General features: G+C 41.6%; 1 long non-coding RNA gene across 1 annotated transcript in view; it reads right to left on the bottom strand.

Moving 5' to 3' along the window:
* Positions 1–19,078, bottom strand: part of LOC133266482 (uncharacterized) — a 530,354-nt gene extending 511,276 nt beyond the window's left edge. Inside the window, exons 1-2 of the long non-coding RNA XR_009742421.1 lie at positions 19,064–19,078; positions 12,754–13,664 (exon numbers count right to left, since the gene is read on the bottom strand). This is a non-coding gene — a long non-coding RNA (uncharacterized LOC133266482). The remainder of the gene's footprint in view (positions 1–12,753; positions 13,665–19,063) is intronic.
* Between the last annotated feature and the right edge of the window lie 202 nt (positions 19,079–19,280).

Below are 19,280 nucleotides of genomic sequence, written 5' to 3'. Positions count from 1 at the left end.
GCACTGGTTAGATGCACTGGTTGAGCATCAACAGGACTTGCGGTTTGTTACTTTCTACATACAGTTGTTGCATATAGTTATGCTTGGCAAGGTCACAAGCCTGTGTAAAAGGCCGTATTAATAAAGGCTGGGTGTTTACCAAAAAAAAACAGAGCTGGAATCTCTGATCTTTGGCATCTGACCCAGTCCAAATGTTCTGGGAGCTCTGTCGGCCAGAGGTCAGATGAGAAGGACAGGAGCAGAAGCTGCTGAGGTGCCTGCCCTGTTCACAGAACCACGTTAAAGCAAGGTTTGTACAACTCTGAATAACAATTTCCACAGCTTCAACAAAAACACCATCAAGTTCTTCCAGAAATTCCATCATGTGCCACCACGGAACATGATGTCCACCATGTAACTCGTCACCAGCTTGAGTGGTGCTGCATTGCACACCCAGCTGATTCAGCTAACAGGGTCAGTAGCATCAGGTGGAAGTGCCAGCTCAAAGTAGAGAACAGCCCTCGCCTCAAGAGGGAATCTGGTCCTGGGCTGGTTATTGATCTGCCTGTTCCAGTTTCCTCATTGACTAAATTCAAGGCCCACTCCACCCATGCGTCCTTCTCTCTCCTTTGTATCTCGTTGTCTGACCTCTTGCTGCCTTCTAGCTCCCAGTTTCATTCACATGAATATCTGTTCCATTTTCCTCAAAGGCTCTTCCCAGGTCCTGTCTTTCACCGCAACTTCTGTCCAGCCACTTGAAGATAAGCTCCTTCATGCACAAGTGTTTATCAAATGCAGCCACCAGTTCCCTTTCCTCAATCCAAGTAGTTCCTTGTTCTAGCCTCCATGTCTAGCCAACATCAGCTGACTGCTCCTTAACTGACTCTCATATTATACTAATAATAGAATAAGAACACCGCCACAACAACAACAAAGCAAAACCCTACAGTGTGCTAGGGAATGCAAAGTTCATATACAGATCCAGTTAAGCATTGAAGAGGGCTTCAGCCTGCTTTTGGAGTTGGAATCCATGAAGAGAGATGTCAGTTCCTCATAGAATCATACAGGGATTTAGGTTGGAAGGGACCTTAAAAATGATGTGGTTACAACACCCCTGCCACAGCTCTAACCCAGAGATCTGGGTGAACATGGATTACCACATAGAGATTGTGTTTCATTATTTTTAAAACTAAAGCACCACTGTTTAATGAGAGCAAAGGCTGAAGTTTGTTGAGCAATTCATTAGTTCTTCCTGGGATTTCTAAACTGGTTTTCCACTAAGAAAATTCTAGCCATATTTACAGCTGTGGAGGTATTCAACAGTGCCCTTATAAGATAGATTCTGGGAGAGGACATGAAGAAGAATATTCTCAATATATTTTAAATGTCTAATTAGGGTACATAAGGTATATAATTGAAGTTAAAATAAAAAAAAATGAATAAAAACATGGGATTCTTCCAAAGAGGAGCTCAAAGCACAATATTAAACAACAATATTAGGTGTTTAAAGTTAATTTATCTCCACCTTCTTGTGAATAATACTGCTGTTTATGCTGTCACTTTGATTATCTGCATGGCGAAAGCCAGTCCACCATGACACAGATTTAAAAGGAATTTTCAAAGCTCTTCAGCACAGATTTTTTACCTCGCTTTTATTTCCCCATTGATTTCAAAGGGAAATCAACTCAAGCTGATTTCCTGCTTTGAAATGCAAAGGAGGTAAATACTCAGAAATTATAGGAGGTCGTTTTGCACTAGTTTTATGCTTTAAAAAAGAAAAGTTGTCATTGCTTTAGTGTAAATGCCTATTTTTTCTTCCCCAGTATCTGGGGTAACTCTATGTGCTTATTATTTTTATCTGCTACGTTTCATGTGGGGTTCTGTGGTTAGGACTGCACAGCTGCTGTTTTCCTGTTACAGAACATTAACTTTATGCTTCCAGTAACAACTTTATAATGAAAATGCTAATAAAAATGGGGCAGTGCAAACTGCACACTTAGAAACCTTTCCAGAGCTTAGGATAAGGCTTGCCATAATTCTTGCCATCTCAGGATTGTAGAGCCTATTGATACTGATTACACTGCACAGTTCATTTAAAACTTATCTTCAGTAAAAATACATACTGAAAATGCTTCTAATAAACACATTCTCAGTGTAGCAATATAATCACCACAAGACTTGGAAATACCCTGTATTAATCACATTCTTGCTTGCAGGTTCATACTGTTTAATTCTATTCCAACTGTGCGGCATGTTTTTCCTTTGCTACGTGATGTCAGACTCTCTGGAGACAGCAGCACAGCTGGAACACTGTGCAGATTTAAACGGTGCTTTTCCTTGTTCTTTTAAGGAGTTTTTGATTGGGGCTTTCTTACAGAGGCTCCCATGAGATAAAAACTTATGTTAAATAACCGAAAGTTAAAATGAAACGTGATGTTGTTTCTTCACTCTGGTACAAAATGAACACCGCACAGCTGGACTGAGAGAGAAACACACGTGAGAAAGCAAACTTTCCCCGAAGCTGCATAAAATGTAGCACTGATAAAATAGGTTATTTATATTTGTGATGGTGTATAGGAAAGATAGTGCAACATCCAAACAGCACCCTGATTTCATTGTCTTCACCTTTATTGTAGTGCAGGGAAAGAGGAAATATATCCTGAATAGAACTAGTAAATTCATAGTATGAATAGCTTATTCTCAGTACCACTGAGAGGCAGTGCTAATGAGAAAGGCACAAAGACAGGTGTAGGAGACAGACATCTTTGTGCCAATATTCCTGCTGGGAAAGTTGCCACAGCTCTCACTGAACAGTGAGCTATTAATAGGATGGTGGAGCAGAGAGGGAAAACCACCAATCATGCTGGGTTTGATTTATTAACTGTACAGGAGGAATTTGACAAACATGATATACCCAAACTGCAGACTGCACAGATCTGACCGTTCCTACATGATTTCTCTGATTTTGGTTTGATTAGACATTGTATCATATGTTTGGCTTCAGCAGGCTGCTATTCTTAATTTTCATCAGTTTTCTGCAAGATTAGCATGCCATTAAATCATAGAATGGTTTGGGTTGGAAGGGACCTTGCAGTTGGAAGCGTCATGCAGTTCCAACCCCATGCCATGGCCAGAGACACCACACACTAGATAATGTCACCCAAGACTCCGTCCAACCTGGCCTTGACTTGGACTTGATGATCCCTATGAGTCCCTTCCACCTTGAGTTGTTCTACAATTCTACTTTCCTCTCCTGACTGTGTGGATAAGTATGCTAACATACAGCTAAACTCTACAGAGCCTTTAGAAGCGTACAGGCTTTCCCACTGACTGCAAAAGGAGAATGGTAAGATTGCTGTGACCATCTAACCACCACTGTAAAGGAGCAAATGCCTACTTTGGAAACAAGGTAAAAAGAGTTAAGGTACCCAACTTCTGTGATACCAATATCATTGATTTGCTCATTAGTCTTTGCATGTTACATTGCAACTTCCACAATTATTACAGCCTGATAATTCAGTCTTTGACACAGTAAATATTGATGACAGGAAAAAAATACTTAAAAAGAGAGAAGCTGCAAATAAAGTCCTTTTTTCAGGGTAATACTGCTTGGCTGGCAAAAAGCCCCATTGCCACCTCTTTGTTCTTTGCTCCTTACAAGGAGGAAAATGCATGCATTGCACAGTGTTTGTGGGTACTTAAACTAAAACCCCCTTCTTCCTTCTCTCTTACAGCTGAATTTTGCAGGTGATAGATTACACCACAAAAATGTTTTAAGGAAAATTAATAGTTTTATAAGTTTTCCTAAAATCACAAACATTGCTCAGTTTTTGGATACTCCAACTACTAAACGTAACAGTAACAACACTGAATTTTGAAGCCTGCATAAGAGACTTAACTCCATCTACGAGGACTGACAGAGGCTCCAGTTAAACTCCTTAATCGGTATGAGCTGTTTGAATATCCCTTTTTTATTACTTCTTCAGTTTAAGCTAGTATCTTCAGGTTTCACTCTGTAATACCTCAAAACCAAGCAGCTGCATGCACTATCTGGGATCATTCTCTTAGCTATGCTACCAGGGTTTTCCAGGTCTAGGAATGATTTTCATTCCCTCTCCTCCCTGATAAAAATGTGTCGAGTGTGTTTAATTTCTAACTCCAGGGCTCAAATGAAATAACTGCTCAAATTGGAGGGTAAAAGAAACAAAGTTTTGTAGCTTAAACACTTGAATATTTCCTCTATTTTTGGAGTGTTCTTTGGGTCATTTTCCATGTTATTTTAGCAAGGAGTGATAAATCAGGCTTTGAAGGTTTAGCTGTGTTTCTTTCTGCCTCACTTCTCTTTCTCAGCACAGTTGCATAATATGTGAAGTGCAGGCTCTAAAAACCATCTGCTCAGTCTACTCGCATTAGTACATCACATCAAGGGTTTGGGGGTTTGTTTTTTTTATAACAAACACTATTACTTAGATATCTAAAAAGCATACAGGAGTTCAGTTTTCATGTTTGTAACAGGGAAGCTGATAAATCAGTCATCCCTGTCATAGCTGTCAATTTAGCAAAACCTGTTTATGATTAAACCCACTTATGTATCGTGTACACTTCATGTGCTTTACCTGACTGCTTACATTTGCTCATATTTATTATCAACTGATATATTCCAAACCATAAGTGAAGCCTGCTTATAATCTCGTTCATGTTCATGAAAGCCAGAAGAAGATATGTTAGAAATCAGTGAAGTCAACCGGGTGTAATGGAATTCAGTGGAGTCAGAATCTGGCCCTCACTCACAACAACTTATGCATTGATTAAATGCTCTCCAGTCAGCACTACAATTCTGCTATAACGTCAACCATCAGATCTCATTGGTAGCTGTGAGCTATCACTGAGATCAAGGCATTGGAAGCCATTAGTTTAGTGTGTCCTCACTTAGGTATTTTTCTAGCAGAAATACTGCAACTCAAAGAAGAATTCAGGGAAGTTCAGTGCTGTTAAGATTTTCCAATATCCCAATATCTGGATGCACTGGAGGAAATTTATCTGAGAACCAGCAGACACTTCACATAACTAGCAGTTCCTATGTCTACAAGAGCTTCAGTACTGAAGCTGTCAGTGAAAGGTCAGAGCTTGGCACAGCGCAAACCTCCTGTCACAGAACCAGTAAATTGATGCTCAATGAAACTTATTGTTCAAACTCTACTAAAGCCCAACCAACATTAACTATACATTGGGGATGTCACACAGGTTCATCACTACGCTGCTGACTCTTAAACTTTATGGTCAATGATCCTAAATGCACACTCACTCACCTAAAAGGGAGGGCTCAACCTCGAGGAGCTCCCTTGGATGATGTCCTGACCCTAGGGGAGAGTCCCCAACTGCAGCCCCCACTACTCTGGGGAGGAGCGACTCCAAATGGTGCCCAAGGGGCTCCATTGCTGCCCTGGTGGGATCTGAGCTGTGGTCAGATGTGGTCATGTACCCCCATGGGCTCAGGACCCAACTTCCTGCCCCTGCACCCACCGAACACCACCAGGTGTGTGGGACAAGAGCTGTGCACATGGGAGCTCTTCTGGGATCTGTTTGTGGGGAGAAGATTCTGTGGGCTTTGGTCAGGGCAGTGGACCTGACACCTCCACATGCCCATTCACACAGAAATAAGCATTTCAGTCCTCTCCCTGAGTCCCAGGAAAGCTTCTTCTCCCTATCTTTGCAGGAGCACAGAGAGAGGTATTTTGCCCATGAGGGCAGACTGAAGCCTGCCGTCTATGGCTCTGGGGAAGGCTTGACAATATCACCCTATCTCCCTTTCCCCCCAGAAAGGGCTGATGCCTACCTAAAAGCTACCAGTCTGGTAGGGAAGGTCTGTCACCCTTTCTGGCCTATCTTTTGTCTCTCCCACCCACTTCTTTGCCTCTCTGACACACACTTCCATCCTTCCTTCCCCCAGTAATCAGCTTGGAACTGCAGAAACTCAACTTTTCCTTCCACCATCTACAAGCCCATACAGATCCCTACACAACCTATCTCGAGTTGTCTCTCACAAAATACGTGTAATGCTGTAGCCATTCTCCTGTCCCTGTACTCCTGGATGGAAGCAGCACCATCAGTAGTCCATGGGCGAGCTATAACATGGCCATGGAGTCTGCAGAGAGTGTTGTCCTCGTTCACAAAAAGAGAGTTTTAATGAAGGTTTGTAAGGATGATGAGTTCATTTTTAACAGATGCTCAGGAGGAGCAACTCCAAACACCAGCTGTGCTCAGGACAGTGGCAGTGAATATATGACATTATACAGATAGGCTGCTTGTGTATGTTGTCATGTCATGATTTACTAGAAGATAAACATGGAGATTCAGTTTGGGCATGAAGCTTTTTTGGGGGTAGGGGGAGGTTTATGCCTTGTTACCATTTGTAAGTATCTTAGTTTAAAAGAAATGGCCAAGCAGAGATTACCACTCTGGTACCAGTTTCTTTTTTACTTTTACTCTCCTTATATTTAATACATTTAAATAAAATCACATCCCATTTTTGGTTCAGAAAAATCAGTTTCTAGTATGGCCAGAAGTGATTCTTACGTATCTTGAAGAAATGAAGTTTTATTCCATTACTTGTTCTCTCCCTGTCAACTCTATTGTAATGGCCAACAAAAGTTCAACTAGCAAAAACGTTTCTTAGGAATTAAGGTTACCAAGGGTGCAATTTAAACTGTTCCTACAAAGCACTTAAAATCCTTGCAAAAAGTTAAAGTGTTCTTGTAACACTAAGAATAAATTAGGAGCAACTTTTCCTGCTGTCTCTTGTTCACCAGTCCATTGAGCAGGTCTGGGTCACAGTGTACATGTCGTGTATCTAAAACCAAGCGTGATAAAACAATACTCAGAATGTTTCCTTTTGCTTAATATTCTGTTATATCCCTGTGATAAAAATCATAAGAACACCACACACTTCAAGTGGCAGAAGGCAAAACCTTCTTGTAGCATGCTGACTTTGGGAAATACTATTTTCGAGGCTACTTAAGCACCTGATTACTTTATAATCCTTGCAAATTAGAAAATTATTTGTAAATGGGATATTGTCACCCAATTCTATTTCATAGTTTTAGTATCTTTTTTACTCATAATCTCAAGAAGTTGATTCTTATGCTCTGTGAAGTTTTCCTGTTCTCCATAAGAGATGAAGATGAGTCCACACTTCCAGAAATCCAATACCAGGCAGCAGAATACGAAGCAGAGTTTGAAAACTTCAGCTCATTTCAATAAACAAATAATGCCAGAGCATGAATGGCAGCAGTAGCATTTGAAAGTATGTATTCCAGTAGTTAAAACCTTCCTTAGCTGCTCCTGATCAACTCCATATGGGAACATCAGTATCTTGTTTCCATTTAGCTAAAAGCACTTTAACGTGTTCTGACATAGGAAATAAATCCGGAGCCAGTTTTGGACCCAAAGCTCAATATAAAGTACAAGGTACAACTGAAATGCTCCATCCCTGGCAGTGTTCAAAGCCAGGCTGGCCAGAGCCTTGGGCAACATGGTCTAATGGGAGGTGTCTCTGGCCATGACAGGGGGATGGAACTGGATGATGTGATTCTTAGATTCTATGAAATCATGGGAAATGTTCGTATCATACTGCCTCTGCCTCTCTAGCAGCTCACATTGCATGTATTGGGATATTTAGGCATTGAGATCAGAAAAGAAAGTTCATACAGCAAAATGCAGCAAAACTCAAGATGTCTCTGCGTTTTAATGTCATCCCAAGCAGTTGAGACAAAACAAAAAGTCCAGTCCTGGAGCTTAAACTGGCTTCAATAGTTTTGATTGCATACGTAATACGCTAATGAGTATAAATCCCACTTAAGCATAACTCCCTTGCAGAAAACAGGAATTTCTCACATTATTGGAAATAGGGAGCAAGTATATTAACCAAAAGTAGAAATTGCAGAATCATGGAATGGTTGAGGGAGGAATCCATCAGGGTCCATCAGCCCAGGCAGGGTCACCCAGAACACATTGCTCAGGATTGTGTCCAGATGGCTCTTGAATATCTCCAGGGAAGGAGACTCCACAGCTTCTCTAGGCAACCAATTGCAGTGCTTACAGTAAAGTTCTTACTCATGTTCAGGTGGAACTTCTTGTGTTTTACTTCATGCCCTTTGCCTCTCATCCTATTTCCTGGCAGCACTGAGAAGATTCTGGCCCCATCCTCAGATATATATAGACATCGATCAGACCCCCACTGAGCCTTTTCTTCTTCAGGCTGAACAGTCCCAGCTTCCTCAGCCTTTCCTCATAGGAGAGATGCTCCAGACCTTTTATCATTCCCGCACCCCTTCAATGGGCTTTGTCCAGGAGCTCCACGTCTCTCTTGTACCAGGGAGCCCAGAACCAGGCACAGCACTCCAGGGGAGCCCTCACCAGGAATGAGCAGAGAGGGGGGATTCCTGGGTACATGTTCCATCTCCTCTGCAGGTAGGAAGCAGAAGCTATAACATTCTCCCCTATATATTATAACATAACCCCCCTTCAGTATCTGAAGAGGGCATATAAGGATGCTGGGGAGGGACTCTTCCTTAGCGACTGTAGTGATAGGACAAGGGGGAACGGGTTAAAACTGAAACAGGGGAAGTCTAGATTAGATATAAGGAGGAAGTTCTTTACTGTTAGGGTGATGAGGCACTGGAATGGGTTGCCCGCAGAAGTTGTGAATGCTCCATCCCTGGCGGTGTTCAAGGCCAGGTTGGACAGAGCATTGGGTAACATGGTTGAGTGTGAGGGGTCCCTGCCCATGGCAGGGGGGTTGGAACTGCATGATGTTAAGGTCCTTTCCAACCCTAACTATTCCATGATTCTATGATTCCTGTTGACTCTTACTACTAAATTGGAATCCAGGTTAAGGAGACATCGCTGACTTACAAATTCCTTAGACTTTCATTGTGAAACACCTTAAAATCATTAATAGAACACATTCCCTATCAGATTAGTAGAAAGTCAGTTTAACTGGTTAGTCAGTTCAGCTGATTTATTAATATTTGGGGAAATGTCTGTGTTAAATAAATGCACTGAGCTCTGCACTTCATGTACACATTTTCAGCATGTTTTCCATAACCTTCAGTAACACAGTTCGGTTCACAGAGCATCTTTCATCCCTGCCACCTCCCATTTTCCTCTCAGAAAACGATAAGGCTTGTGTAAAGTTTGGAAAGATCATTTTTTGCTTTATTAAGATGGCAGATTTTTAAGATAAAGCCATGTTGTTTAGAGGAAATTATTCCTCTGCTGAGAAAGAGATGTTATCAGCCAGCCAGCGATCCGGACTGACATAAACTGCATTTCCTTCATCCCATGCGCCATCCATGGGTTGGGCTTTCCTCTCCTTCAAGGACACGTTCAGGGGCTGCTCTTCCCTCATTGGTAAACCCCAAATGTCCATGTTCCTGAACTGGCTGAACAGACTCCAGCATCAGTTGAGTCCTTCCTATTCAAACTCAACTACTATAGAATGTTGTGGAAGTTTTAAGTGGTTTTAACTATGCCCTTATTCACCACATACACAGAACCCCTAAAAAACATCAACTAAGATGGCTAGAACTGGTTTATGCTGTCACTGGTGCCATGGGATTAGGACTTAATCTCTTTAATCATCTACAGCACAATGTGTGTCAGGTCCACCCACCCTGAGAAAGCCCTGAGCAAAGCCCACAGAAGCTTCTTCCCACAGACAGATCCCAGGAGAGCTCCCACATGCACAGCTCTTGTCCCACATACACAGGGGTGTTTGGTGGGTGCAAAGGCTGGAAGTTGGGTCCTGAGCCCTTGGGGGTACAGGCTGCCCAAACAAGTGGTAAGTGCTCCATTCCTGGTGGTGTTCAAGGCCAGGCTGGACAGAGCCTTGAGTGACATGGTTTAGCGTGAGGTGTCCCTGCCCATGGCAGGGGGTTGGAACTGGACGATCTTAAGATCCTTTCCAACCCAAACCATTCTATGATTCTATGCTCATCTCCTTCCTTGTTCTCCTGTTCGTTTTCCCAGATGTTTCTCAGTTTGTTCGATATAAAGGGCAACTTTAATGATCTGTTGGTTTGTTGCTGCTGGGTTATTTTTAGCATTACACAATATATCTATTTCTCTTTAACAATGAGCAAGTAGGTACCAAGCAATAAATCACTGCTGCAATTGAGAACTGAATATTCTGTATAAGATTACAGATTATTTCTCTGGCATCAGGGTATCAGAAGTTACTTTCCAAGCTAAGACATATTATCACAATTTGCAATTAGAAAGATTTCATCAGTTAAAGACAGCTGCACAATAAATATACCTGTATACAGCCAATATAAGTCATAATTTGAGTATTAAGACATTAATTAACAATATAAATACAGCCTTGGCTTTCAAGGCATCCAAAAATGAATCTGCAGACATACCTCAACATAGTGCTGCAGTTTGCACCAACTTGTAAGGCACGTGCAACACTCATTGAGCCTTACGAGCCCTAGGAAGTTGGAACATACTTTTAACCTTTTGAATATCAGAACACAGTAAGACTGTGAACAGCCTCTAATGCTGCAGTGATACCAGAAGGAAAACGGGAGCTTGCTTCTCACAGCCCATGGACAGCAGCATTCTGTTGCACTTCCCTGCCAAGGCCCTTGATGCTCCAAGTAGATACCTTCCAGGAATCTCCAAATCATAACTGGAACTCAAACCAGAACGCATCTGGGAGATCTGGGTAAGTCCTCAGATGTCCCCCTCAAACTTCATATGCAGAAATAAATCTCAATGATGGCGAACATTTCAGGTTTCCTTCATATGCTGAATTCCACGGTTCTTGTTCTACATTTGGTTGTGTTTTCTTACACTAAATTCCCACTCCTCCTCCAGAACATTTGCAAGGTATCCCTATTATTTCTTTCTAATTTTCCTCCACATGGATTTAGCTACTCAGCAACACAACTCATTACAACAGCAAGAGACAAGTTCGTTCAGCTTCAACATCTTAAGATTGCTCAGGTATATTTAAATGAATGTTCAGTCTCAAACAAGATCTTAGGAATCCACGACAGAACACTTCAGTGAATTCACGCGGCCTCAGCCTTCACAAAGCTCTTGTCTGCACAGGTGCTGTGCAGCGTTTCTGGGGAGCAGGAACCACAGATGGTGATTACTTCATGGGCAGAGGAGGGGGAAAGCCTCTGAATGTTGAACAGTTGTTCTTTGTATGCAGAAAACATTAACTCAACCATCTCTGCTGCACACAGCTGTGGGTTCACAGAAGGGGATCAGGGCTTCAGAGGCCACGAGGAAGGCATCGAGAACTTTGAAGCATTACTTTCGAGAGGACATAAAAAGCCACTTAGAGGGAAACCACAGGCCCCACAGGGGCCTGTTTCCATAGGGAAACCACTCCAGACCCCAAACCCTGCTCTTCACAGGCATGGCACTGGCTCAGCAAGTGAGGACCTCTGTACTCCTCCCTAGTATGGAGGGGACTAGGATCCCTAGTACTCCTTCCATTTGCCAAGGTAACTGTAGGTTGTACCTGTGTAGACAGCATGCAACAGCCATCCAGTTAGTAACTACCTGTGTGCCCACCACAATTCCTGGGCCTCTGCACCACCAACCCTGTTTTCCTTCAGGAATTTTGCTCTGCTTTGAAATCAGTGCATTGCAACAACATCAGAAACTGATCCAGGACTCTAATGTGAGGAACAGGCACAGGCTTCATCAGGTTAACAAGACAAGGAACTTCTGATCATCAGTGATGTGTCAAATCTGCCTCTTCCATTCCCAAACTGACCGTTACACTTACAGCTGCCCAGTTCTGTGTCTGCTACTCCAGCTCCTCCTCCCCCCCAGAACAGCACAAGTGTGCCAAATTCCCGTTGTCCCCTCCATCAATCCCAAATGCGAGCTCACCTGGAATTATGACATAAACATGCACTTGAGCAACACTTTAAGAGACCCACCTTCTTCAGCTGCAAACAACAGCCATGTGTGAGACACGTTCAGTACTTCTATTTCATGTACAGAAAAAGACAGATCCTTGTATTTCAAATACTTGACAAAAAAAACCCCTCAAACAAGAAGGCAGTGTTGGTTTTTACATCTCTTTATTTCCTGCAGATACGTATAAGCCACTTCCGTTTGTTTCCATGTGCAGACGTGGCTGAGTACATGTATTAGGTTCTAGTACAACATAAACGTACACAGTAGTAAAATTCCACAGGACTGTACTGACAGACTGCACGTGAACCAAGCTTAAAAAACAAGAGTTAGCTGGCATGTGGAAAGGCCAAGACAGCACTGACCAAAATGGCTACTAGATTCATCATGAGATAACATGTTTACTTTGATCAGAGAAGTTTGTTAACAGAGAATGCTTCCTTTCTTCTAAGACCAAGTACTATACAGAACTCGGAATGCTAAATATTTACAGCAAGGAAGGCTTGGAAAACAACTACCAGCACTTTTATTTCTTTTGTAAAAGAAATCAAGATCTGTAGATTCTGCTTCAAAGTCCTTTTTATAAATACATCTACATGACATCAAACCAAACAGATCGTATTTAAAATGTGATTTTAACTGAGCCTGTATTAAGTTGCAAGCTGCATTAAAGACAAATCTCTGCAGAGATACTAGCAATGAAAGCATCAGTAAGTTTACCACCTTCTGTCACCACACATATTCTATGGCACCAGACAGGACACCCAGATTTCAGAAACAAACTACATTTTGTACTATATGGCTGTCCTTGGTTGAGATCTGGTCATTCACTGACTGCTTTCCCAGGGCTAAGAACTCCAAAGAATTCTAATTCTGATAAATCAAAGAGAAAATCTTTCACTTTTCTAAGTATCTGTATCCTTGACATTATTACTTTAGGCTGGTTTGGAATCATTGAAGAGTTAGTTCTGGAGAAGTGCTTTCAAAAGCTGTTATTTATCTGACAAGTAAACCTTCACAGTGACATGGATGGGGGCAGCACAGGCCAAGATGACCATATGGCAAAACAGTTTACTCTATGTACTGTCAGTGCAAAAATACATACTGTGCTGTCAGGTTTTAACCTTCATTTTGGCCTTGGGTTACATCCAGCTCACAAACAATGAGACTCACCCAGTCATAAGGAGACTCAGAATGTGGAATTCCAGGAAAAACCCTAACAACAAAACCTAAGGCATCTCAGGTAAAATGCCTGCTTAAGTGTCTGACAGCATTCCTAACAATTTGTCCTAAGAGGAAATTTAACAGAAGCTAAGACAGACAATTCATAAAGCAAGTTTACAGATAACTGTACAAGAAATGAACCACCACTTCCCGTTATGTCTCAGCGAAGCTCATCTCATAGTGCAGTGAACTGTTCTGAGTGACACACAGACAGCAGCTTTGTATCTCCAGGTTTCAACAAATCACACCTACACTATTAATAACAATCCGGTTAATGCACAGAATCATGATTCATGTGAAGGCAATTCAACTGTGTCCATAGAAACAGTGTTGGATATATATGTATGTGCACACAGGTATTCCTGACAGGTTTTCCTTCTGACGTTGCCCAGGAATAGCCAGGTGCAGCAAACATCTGACTGAAAGCTAGAGCTGGTACAGCTTCCAGTCGGGGATGTTTACAACACCAGGCTACTACACACCACAGCAGCCATCCAACAGTGCAGAGCAGCTGTCACCTTTAGAGGAGGGGAGAGAAAGGAAGAGAAGACTTAAGCCGTGCTTCCAGAACATTCCAACAATCACTGTCCAGCTAATGCTGAAGAAAACCTTATTTTCACATTCAGTAACACAGTTCTAGTCTCATTAGATTAACAAAGTTTCTAAGTGCAACACCTAGAATACAAATTCTCAGATTTTAAACATATATTAAGATATCTTTAGGCTTATATTTCTATTATTATATATTTATTCATTAATATGAATTTCCATTATACATTAAAATATAAAAATAGTAGTGAGTTTTTTCATTGATCCATTGACTTCACTTTCCTATAATACCCGCGTTCCTGGAGCTCTCAGAAATAAGTGGACTTCCACTTTGAACATTCCCTGAACTCTACACATAGCCATCCTTTCAGAATCATTGATATTATTTAATAAAGCTATATGCAAAGTTAAAGACAGAAGCAAAACAAGCCATGTGCATAATAAAGTTATTTATTTATATATCATATATATGTGTGTATCAGAAACAGAAATTTGACAGATTTCTGAAGGTATTTACTTTCAGTGTCAGAATCCTACCTCATCAGTTTAAAGCTCTCTTACAGCCAAGGAATACAGCCACTTCTCTTTGGGTATATACTTTAGTATACAAGTATATACTAAAGGAGAGTGACAGGGTGGGAGGGAAAACCACAACAACATCAGGATGGAACCATTTTACTCCCCCATCTTCAACAAGATCCTGTCAGAACACCCATGAGACTGCATCCTGTTCTGCAACAAGCTAGTTCCACCAAGTTAAAAGAACCTTGATATTATTAATAGTTGATATTTATAATGTATAACACTTAAGTGGGGAAATAATTTAAACCAAAGTAACTCATGAAGTGCATTTCCCTAAGTTACTGCACAAATTCCACACTGCTGTGCACAGAAGTAATCCAAAAGCCAAAATTCAAAGGCCTCCTGCGCTGCTCCTGCTGTTGTTCAAGTCTCCCCCATCTTTCATTTGATTTGTGAGTTGATCACGTTCACATAATACTTATATGCCTTCATTTTGTACTTTATAGTGCAACATTTTCCTTTTACTAAAAGAGCTGAAAGCAGTTGATATATTCCCATTTAGCAGGCTTTATCCCTTCAAAAAGGGAAGAATTTTGCATGTAAAGAGTTTTCTACTGCCAGGTTAAATGCAATTTAAGGTTGCTTGTTCCAGGGAAGGGTGTGTGAGGGGGTAGGTCTATTCACGCAATTCATAAAAGAAGAATCTATGACAAGGAGTTTAAAAGTGGAGAAAGATGACATTATTCAGGATTTCTGTTACAGAAACCCATTCACATCCCGTTTTGAGATAAACATTTCTTCTCAAAACGAGAGCTTGTCGGTAGTAACTGACTTGTTGTCACAGCAGCATACAGAGATTAAGGAGGGACCTGCATGCAGTCACTATGGATACCACACTGACCTTCATTAGTTCTGGGAATAAACAGTTAAAAAGCCAGTGGTCATTTGCAACAAAGGCCTCTTCAGGCTGCTCCAAACCTGGAAATTCCTATTTGACATTGGACAGAAATAGGCTGTTTCATGCAGAGGTAGGCACATGGTATTTGACTAATTAGGCTGCTGAGCATTAAGTTGCAATGAACCATTTCTTATACTGCTTTCCTTTAACACTTACTTCTTAAGGAATAATGAAGGTTACTTCAATGTCATCTGCCCAAAGAAAATAAACTCTCCACAGCCTCCTTTTAACACGTAAATCATCACAAAATAGGCAATACATGACAACGAAATCTCTTTCTGCTTTATCGAACTGTTAACTACAAATACAGAGCATCTTACACAATGATTCCACTTCTGTCAAAGGAGTTGAAATTTTCAGTTCCAAATGTGGTCTTAAAGGCAGAGCCATTACAGATCACTTTGTACAACTACATGCTTGAAAGATACAACTTCTATAAGAGGCCTGTTAAAATCGAAGCTGTATATTTATTAAGAAGCATCTTCAGCTATTTTACCACCTTTTCAACATAAGCAGGCAGCATCTCCTGCCTTTGTTCAAGTCACTGCCCTCTCATTTCTGTAAAGCTTGAAAGCACTGAAAATAGGAGTTATCCTAACATCATCACAGACAGGAATATTGAGTGCTGGCTTCTAATGCCTTAACTGTTTTTCTTAAAAGCAATAAAGATTCCATTCTCTGAAGCATGAAATCCCCCCCTAACTCCACCCATAGAATATGAAGGAACTCTAAGATTACCTAAAGTCCTTCTGACACAGAATATGTTCCTATTTGTCATTTTCCAAGAGCAACGTATGATGACCCACCCAGGAGCTGTTCCTTCAGCTGTCAATACTCCAGAAGAACAGAAGAGTTTTAAAGCTGAGAAAGGGACACTGTAATGAAACCTTAAGTTTGTGTTCATCCGCAAATTCCAAATCAAAGCCACAGAGATTTACTGCAATATTCCCTCAAGCACTATTTTACTGGTCACATACAACTTTTACTGCACCTTCCACAAGCACATGGAGCAGAGTTCAACAAGACAAGAAAAATCAGGGGAGGAAGGAGAAAGGAAGAGGGTGAGGAGGCAAGCAGCCAAACTGTTTCTTTCTCTTCTCCACTCATCTTAAGACATCCTCTGTCCACCACAAGCTTGACCATTACAACTCACTGACTCCAAGAGCAGCCCTGCAGAGAAGGACTTGGGGGCGTTGGCAGATGAGAAACTGAACATGAGCCAACTTCAGTGTTCACTTGAGCCCAAAACACAACCTTTTGATGCATCCCAGGACACTGAGTGTGACCGGCAAGTCAAAGGAGTGATCCTACCCCTCTACTCTGCTCTTGTGAGATCCCACTGGGAGCACTGTGTGCAGTTCTGGTATCCTCAACATAAGAAGGACATGGAACTGTTGGAACAAGTCCAGAGGAGGCCATGAGGATGCTTCGAGGGCTTGAGCTCCTCCCATATGAAGACAGACTGAGGGAGCTGCATTTGTTCACCCTGGAGAAGGCTTACGGGAGACTTTAGAGCATCTTCCAGTACCTAAAGGGGGCCTACAAGAAATGTGGTGAGGGACTTTTTATAGGGGTATGTAGGGTCAGGGCAAGGGGGAATGGCTTTAAAAGAAAACAAAGAGAGTAAATTTAAATTGGACATCAGGAAGAAGTTCTTCCCTGTGAGGGTGCTGAGGCACTGGCACAGGGTGCCCAGAGAAGCTGTGGCTGCCCCATCCCTGGCAGTGCTCCAGGCCAGGTGGGATGGGGCTTGGAGCAACCTGCTCTAGTGGAAGGTGTCCCTGCTCATGGCAGGGGGCTGGAACTGAATGAGGTTTAAGGTCCCTTCCAATCCAAACCAGTCTGTGATTCTATGATTTTGAAGCTTCAGCTGTCACACAATAATAGTTAAATGTAAATGGAGTCAAAGGAGTCTGCCTCTGCATGCATCTCATGTGCGTGTGCTTGGAGTCAAGGTCTTGTCAATCAGTCCATCCATCCATCAGTCAAAGCAGTTGAGCCACAGATGCCTGATGCAAGCAAAAAAGCAACTGGAACTGACAGAGGAAGACAGATGCTCACTGTTGCTATGAATTTTTTTAAGTCCTACATTATTGACCAGAAAAGAATTAAAAATTAAACATTAAATCCTAAATATAAAAGGATTGAAGTGCACAGATTCCCAAAGCAGCAGGAAGAACTTCCCAATGGAAGTCAACAACCAGCCTTCACCAGCTTTCTAGTACTTAAATAGATGTTTAGCTATGATAGCATACAATAGTCTGTTTAAAGACTAATGCTACGTGAATTGATGTGCTCTCACTCTGCTCTTTTCTCCCTCCCCCAAACTCCTCCTAAGTATAAAAACCTTGATATAAATCCAGACGTTTGTTTTTAATGGATTCTTCCCCTTTTTACCTTACAGTAATGTAATTATACCAAACTATTTATACAATTCCATTACTTTGATACTATAGTTAAGCAGCCAGAACAGATTTTGTACTGAGGTCCTTCCCCTGACCCCTTCTACTTTGGTGGAAGATACAGGCTGGGGAGCAGAGAACAACTTCTGTTCTCGAGACAGTTTATTTCTAAACTAAACGTTCCAAGAAATTCATTCAACACTGAAATATCAAGTGCTTCAGCTTTCACCATTTTTATACATTTTAAACTACCCTTATCATTTGTAAGTACTTTTATTCCACTTTCTCAGAGATCACAAAGAACAAAATAAGCTATTTGCCATGGGGCAGAGTGTGCCTGAATCAACATTACATTTTAAGGACCATATCTCACAGCTCATACATAATCCAACCCACATCATCTCCAATAGCACTTGAGTCACGCAGTGATTTTCACATCTGTGTTACTGCTTTGAATATTGACTCTATGTTGTGGTGAGCTTCAAATACCCAGACTGCAACACTGCAGCACTGGAAGTTAACAATGCAAATGAATGATGATGGAGGAGGAAGCATACATCAGTGGTTTTATCACTGCATTTCCTGGGTATGTTAAGGAAGGACACTCTGCTTCTCTGTATCACTAACACATACACAGCACAACCAGCAACTTTAGTGCAAGAGGTAGAAGGAGTTTTTAAACCTGCCTGTGAATTCTAAAGCAACAGAAGAGATTGAATCTAATGTAACTCTGGGCCCTCCAAGCTAAGAAGGATGTGTACCTGCTTGTACAAGACCAGAGGATACCACAAAGATGATCAGAGGACTGGAGCACCTCTACTATGGAGATAGACTGAGAGAGTTGGGCTTGTTCAGCCTGGAGAAGAAAAGGCTCCTTAAGGGGAGACCTCAGAGCATCTCCCAGTGCCTAACGGGGCCTACAAGAAATGTGGCGAGGGACTGTTTACAGGGACACGTAGGGATAGGACAAGAAGGAATGGCTTTAAACTGAGAGAAGATTTAGATTAGATAAAAGGCAGTTGTTCTTCTCTGTGAGGGTGCTGAGGCGCTGGCACAGGTTGCCCAGAGAAGCTGTGGCTGCCCCATCCCTGGCAGTGTTCAAGGCCAGGTTGGACGGGACTTGGAGCAACCTGCTCTAGTGGAAGGTGTCCCTGCTCATGGCAGGGGGCTGGAACTGAATGAGGTTTAAGGTCCCTTCCAATCCAAACCACTTCATAGTGGTTTTATTCTATCTCCAAGAAACTATCCCCAGATAAAACCTGCTTTCAGTGTAGATCTTTATCCTGAATGATGCAAAAATTCCTTTTTTTTGTAAAAAGGACCAAAAGAGAAAGGTAAATAGCTGAAATTATGAAATTAGAACTATACTGTGCACAGCAATAATGAGTTGCATCTTAAACCTGCTGAATCTCTATAATCGAATATCCTTTGGAGATACTTAATTACAAGCTATTAAAACAAGTTACTGTAAATATTTTTTGGCTACCTCTACATGTCTCCTTGTTATTCTGAAAAAACTTCCAATTCCTAAACTGGGTCCTTCTTCTGTCAAGGTAATCTCAATCTCCAGTCCAAGATGACAAAGCTGTCTGTAGAAAACAAGCCCCATCTTCATAAAGGCATCTTTTAAGATTCTGGAGATCTTCCAATCTGAAAAACACAAAGTTCACACGACTGAAAATACAGTAACTGATCTGATCAGG

This window comes from Pezoporus flaviventris, unplaced genomic scaffold (genome assembly GCF_033815535.1).
Source record: "Pezoporus flaviventris isolate CSIRO_AGI_PZ_B2104156 unplaced genomic scaffold, CSIRO_AGI_Pfla_v1 ptg000007l, whole genome shotgun sequence".
Taxonomy (NCBI): domain Eukaryota; kingdom Metazoa; phylum Chordata; class Aves; order Psittaciformes; family Psittacidae; genus Pezoporus; species Pezoporus flaviventris.
The sequence above is the reverse complement of the archived record's forward strand: the minus strand, read 5'-3'. Positions and strand labels throughout refer to the sequence as shown.